This window comes from Sapajus apella, unplaced genomic scaffold (assembly GCF_009761245.1).
Source record: "Sapajus apella isolate SASKATOON/1434 unplaced genomic scaffold, GSC_monkey_1.0 scaffold5, whole genome shotgun sequence".
NCBI lineage: Eukaryota > Metazoa > Chordata > Mammalia > Primates > Cebidae > Sapajus > Sapajus apella.
Genome location: NW_022436945.1, coordinates 19,784,374 through 19,789,607, shown reverse-complemented (window position 1 = coordinate 19,789,607; position 5,234 = coordinate 19,784,374). Strand labels below are relative to the sequence as shown.

Genomic DNA, 5,234 nt, shown 5'->3' with positions numbered 1-5,234 from the left:
GTTAGTAACAAGGCCCCATTGGGATATTTGGAGTAACCACTCTGTTGTTCGTGCTCATCAATTAATTTGCATAACATTTTTCATATTTATTTTTCATTAGTGGAATTTTTTAGCAAAACTTTGGAGAGCAAAGGGGAAATTTTCTTTCTTCTACAACTTCTGGCCTTGTAAATTGTTATATTTCCATCATATGCTCTGGCTGTGATTTGAACGTTTCTCACTGTCCCCAATTGTCATAGATGGAAACTAAGTAATGGTAATACTATGATAAACATAGAATCTTTTAAAGATAAATATAATGAACAAAACTATGTGTTGTACATGTGTATTCAATAGCAGTTGAATTTTGTGCTATTTGAATTAGCAACAGCAATAATGTCATTTGTTGTAAAACTGAATATGGTGATATAAATTGCTGATAAGAAAAATGAATGATATGAAAATAAGCAGTGCAAGTTAATCAAGAAAGAAAAAAAATGGCACCAGTTAAAATTAAAGATAGACACAATAAGAAAATGCAATGTGATTTTTTTTCTCATTTCTTTTGGATGTTTATGTTGTTGACTGAAAAAAACAAACTTTGTAAAATATTTAAGGAAGTTTATTCTGAGCCCTGTATAAGTGACAATGGTCTGTGGTGCAGTCTCAAGAGGGCCTGAGAACATGTACCTGAAGTGGCTATGTTACAGCTTGGTTTTCTGCTTTAGGGAGACATAAAACATCAATCAATATATGTGAGCTGTACATTGGTTCAGTTCAGAAAGGCAGAATAGCTTGAAGCTGGAAGCTTGCAGATCCTAGGTAGATTCAAAGATTTTCAGGTTGTCAACTGGTTGAAAGAGTTATTATCTAAAGACCTGGAATGACTAGAAAGGAGTATCTGGGTTAAAATAAGAGGTTGTGGAGACCAAGGTTCTTATTATGCAGATGGAATCTCTTAGGTTTCTGCCCTTAGAGACAGCAGATGCCCCCACTCTGTGAATAGCCAGCTCTACCTCTTGGAGGTGGTATTCCCTTATCTCTTGGTGGTGGTGGAGCACCTCACCCTCCCCTTCCTCCTCCTCTTCCTCTTACTGCATAGCCATCATTATAGCTATCGTAGGGATCCTCATAGCCTCCACAGTAGTAGTGATAATCATAACCATAGTAATCATCATAGTAATCTTCATAGCCACAGTAAGGTGAATGTAGCCATATCCACCTCTCCCCTCACTATAACCGTGATCTCTAATTGGAGGTGGCATGCAAGAAGAAAGGTGGTGGTAATAATATTCATAGCAGTACTTCTGGAGGTCTGTAGCAGCTTGGCTCTCTTTCCTTTTCTAGTCTGGTGGCTTGGCTAAGACTATTTCAATTTCTTCCCCTTCTATTTCTTTGCCATTCATTTCATCCATAGCCTTAACAGCTGCTCCTCTGTCTTCAAAATGAAAGAATGTATAATCTTTCAACTTCCTCACTCTTTAGAGTTTTCCAAATTCAGAAAATGACTTTTCCAATATTTCCTCTGTTACTGTGGTAGCCAAGTTTCTCAGAAACAAAACTTGTACCTTAGCCATGACTTCTGGACCTGGTTCTTCCATGGGGTCAGCCCATTCAACTGTAACTACATTTCCCCATATGAGTACTTTTTCCACTTACCAGCCAGCACGTGACTTCTGCTGCTGACTTGTGATCCTCATATTCAAAGAAGCAGAATCCCGGATTCTTCTTTTTTGTCATCAGGTTGATGATAGAGAATAACCTTCGCCTAACCCTCTGTGACTTTACTGAATTCTTCCAGAACTTAAGAATGGATCCAGCAAAAGTCTGTTGTTTGCCACAGAAATGCACACTGCAAGATGTTTACCAGGGCGAATTTCACAGCTGTCACACAGTTTCACAGCTTCCTGTACAGCTTCCTTTCCACAGATGGTGATAAATGCATACCCTTTATTCTGACCAGAGAGTAGATCCATCATAAGATGTAGATCCCAAATGGGTTCTGCCTTCTCAAAAACGGGCACCAATTCATCCTCATATAAATCTTGGTATTTTACATACAAACACCTCTGTTCCAATTCCAAGTTGCACCCAGAGCACACACTGTCTGGTGGAGGAGCACGATACTTCCTCTGTCCTGTGGTTACATCCAGAGTATAACCAGTTCTCTCAAGCAAGGCCTGATCTTCACTTCATCAGGTCCCTTTGCGGACTCTTGCACCTTGCTCCTGTTTCTCTCTCTGCCTGTAGATCTTCATAACTCCACATAAAAATGCACTTTTGTTCTGAACATGTGATAAGCCACTTTCCTTGAACTGCCCTAGTACAGACAAAGCTCCTTCTTCATTAAATTCCCTGAGAGTATCAATTGCTCTTTCATCAAGATCGACATAAGTTACCAATCCAGGGCAGAGCAGGAGCCAGTGGCCAAGCCTGTGAGAATCGGCTCAAGGCACTCTGAAAATGATTAGAAATGATGAGCACAGCACCCCCTACACCCCTCAAAAAATAAATGTTATTATAAGAGATAGTATACAAATTGCATGCTGTCATTGTAATCCAGAATATCAGAGATATTAGGATATTTTACAGAATAGCAGACACAGCTTAATAAATATCAGTATATTATACATTCAAATAAGACCTCATTCATGTTTTACTATCTAATAAGTAATAAGGTGACTGATAATAATCAAATATGTTATTGTAGAAAATTGAGTTTTAAAATATATAAAATCCAAGTGAATATTATACCAGGATGGTGACTGCAGACTTCTTTGTCATCACAGATTAAATGAGAGTTCTAAAAATGCTGTTAGTAAAACAATTTTAAAACAGAACAACTTACGTTCAGCTCTTCAAATCATCTTTAGATGGGGATGCGATGTTATTGTGCAATTTCCAGTTAAGTGGCCATTTCCTCCTTTTCTTGTACTTGTCCATCAGAAATACATTTGAAATATATAGCCTAAACCACGTATTGCAAGAGTTCTTCAAATGAACAGCCAATTTAAACTAAAACAGACAGACAAACAAAGAAAACTATCTTATTTTAAAATAAAATCAATACAAAACATATGAAGTTACTCAATTTTAAAGATGCCTATAAATGTAATTTGAAGAATTAGGTAATGCCTCTCTTTGGAATTGTCTATTTGTCCTTTGTTACAGTATTTAATCTGTATGTGTCTTAATTAAAATGGTGGTTATAATGGATAATAAACATTTTTCTCTCTAACAACCATGAGTGTGTACTTCCATTTTTGAAAAGCAGTATATTGTTAATATTTTCTAATAAAACAAAATGAATGCCAAGTAAATGCAAGATCTTCTTTTTATTACTCTTTTTTCTGTCTCATAAGGACTATGTTCCTTCTGATAGCTATGTTCCTTTTAAAACAGCTATATGATGCTAGTATTATGGAAAAGACTGCATTCAATTCTAGATACATGCAATTTTAAATCAATCTAACTGATACATGTCTTTGGGGGCAGGAAAATAGGCATATTCCTCTTTTAAGCTTCTTGATGGCCGTTGTAATTGCCAAGATACCAAAAACCAGAACTCATTATCCTAACAGAGCATATCAGGAATTTGCTATATGACAATCTGTTTTGAGCTACTCATTTGAAATACTGTGACTGAATGTATTGAATTTCTTTTCAAATTAAATTTAACTCTTATCCCTCATCCCCCTCATACACAATTATGATAGAGTAAATATTGAACCAGCAATTATGGATATAGCTCATAATATTTCATTGTTGAAGTCTAAAAATAACATGATTCTGATTTTCATTGCTCCTTTTTTTTTTTTTTTTTTTTTTGAGGCAGACTCACTCCGTTGCCCATGCTGGAATACAATGTGTGATCTCGGCTCACTGCACACTCTGCCTCCCAGGTTCGGGTTCAAGCAATTCTCCTGCCTCAGCCTCCTGAGTAGCTGGGATTACACATGCCTGCCACCATGCCAAACTATTTATTTGTACTTTTAGTAGAGACAGGATTTCACCATGTTGGTCAGGCTGATCTCAAAATCCTGACCTCAGGTGATCCACCTGCCTTGGCCTCCCAAAGTGTTGGGATTACAGGCTTGACCCACCGCTCCCGGCCACTACTAACTCTTGATAAATGCTCAATCTCTGGTCACATTCTAGGAAATAAAAAATTCAAATTGTGAGGATAGAATTCATTGGTATTTACTAAAACTAGCTTTACAATTTGGAGCCTACGCAGCAATATTTGTATTTTGATGCCAGTTTATTAGCTGTATGTTCTTAGGTAATGTCCTAGAAGTGAAATTTCCTATCTGAAATGACTTACTTTTTTAGCTTCAGTTGTATGTGTTGAGATGATGGCTCTCTCATGTTAAGCTCTTGATTAGATTCCTTGCGTTTTTCTCTGTGTCAGCTGAGTTAACTCCAATCTAGAGAACTTGTTGTTAACCCTTTAAAATAATAGGAAAATTTTAGTCTTTATGCTTGAGAGCCTGAACTGAGGACAACATAAGAAATAAATAAAGTAATGTAGTAGTAGAAGATAGAAGGGAAGAAAATGACTTCTGATAAGTCCTTTTATGATTATGTTGATGACAATAATAATATAAAAATACAGTATAAAGTGCCAGAGGAAATCTTAACATTTTCATGAGTTTTAGCTTCAGCCTTCATAATTCTATGAGATTGGTACTATTTTTAACCAAGTTTTATAATCAAAAAAGCAGGAATTGAATAGCTACTGGTCCAATATCATGCTACTTTATAAGTGACAAACATAGTATTAGAACCAAGACCCAGGCCTAGCTTTTATATCATGTTGATACTTCCTTCCTGTGGATTTCAGTCTTCTCTTGGCCCCAAAATACACCTCTTTACTGATCCTTCTTAGTCTACTTCATACCTTTCTTTTATTTTCCCACCTCTTGAGTAACCATGAACTATACTGTTCATTTCTAAGATCTTTTATATTTTCACCTTCTGTCTGCTTTACTTGATAAATTTTAGACATAGTAATGTATTTCAAAGGGGACCTACTTTTTTTAAAACAAAATATTGCTAATACATATTATTCTATGGCTGCTGGAGACATTTCTTGCCTAAGGGATCACGTCTCAAATAAAACTGAGTCCTAAAGTCAGTATGTAAAGTAATAATTGAGTGTAGTCAAAGTAAATCTTATAATACTTTACATGAGCCATAAATTACAGTGCACACATCTTTATTTATTCAACTCTACACAGCAATATTTAGACATA

At 36.1% G+C, this 5,234-nt stretch overlaps 1 pseudogene; it reads right to left on the bottom strand.

The window, feature by feature from the left end:
* Positions 1-951: 951 nt before the first annotated feature.
* On the bottom strand, positions 952-2,373 carry LOC116548809 (annotated as a pseudogene).
* Between the last annotated feature and the right edge of the window lie 2,861 nt (positions 2,374-5,234).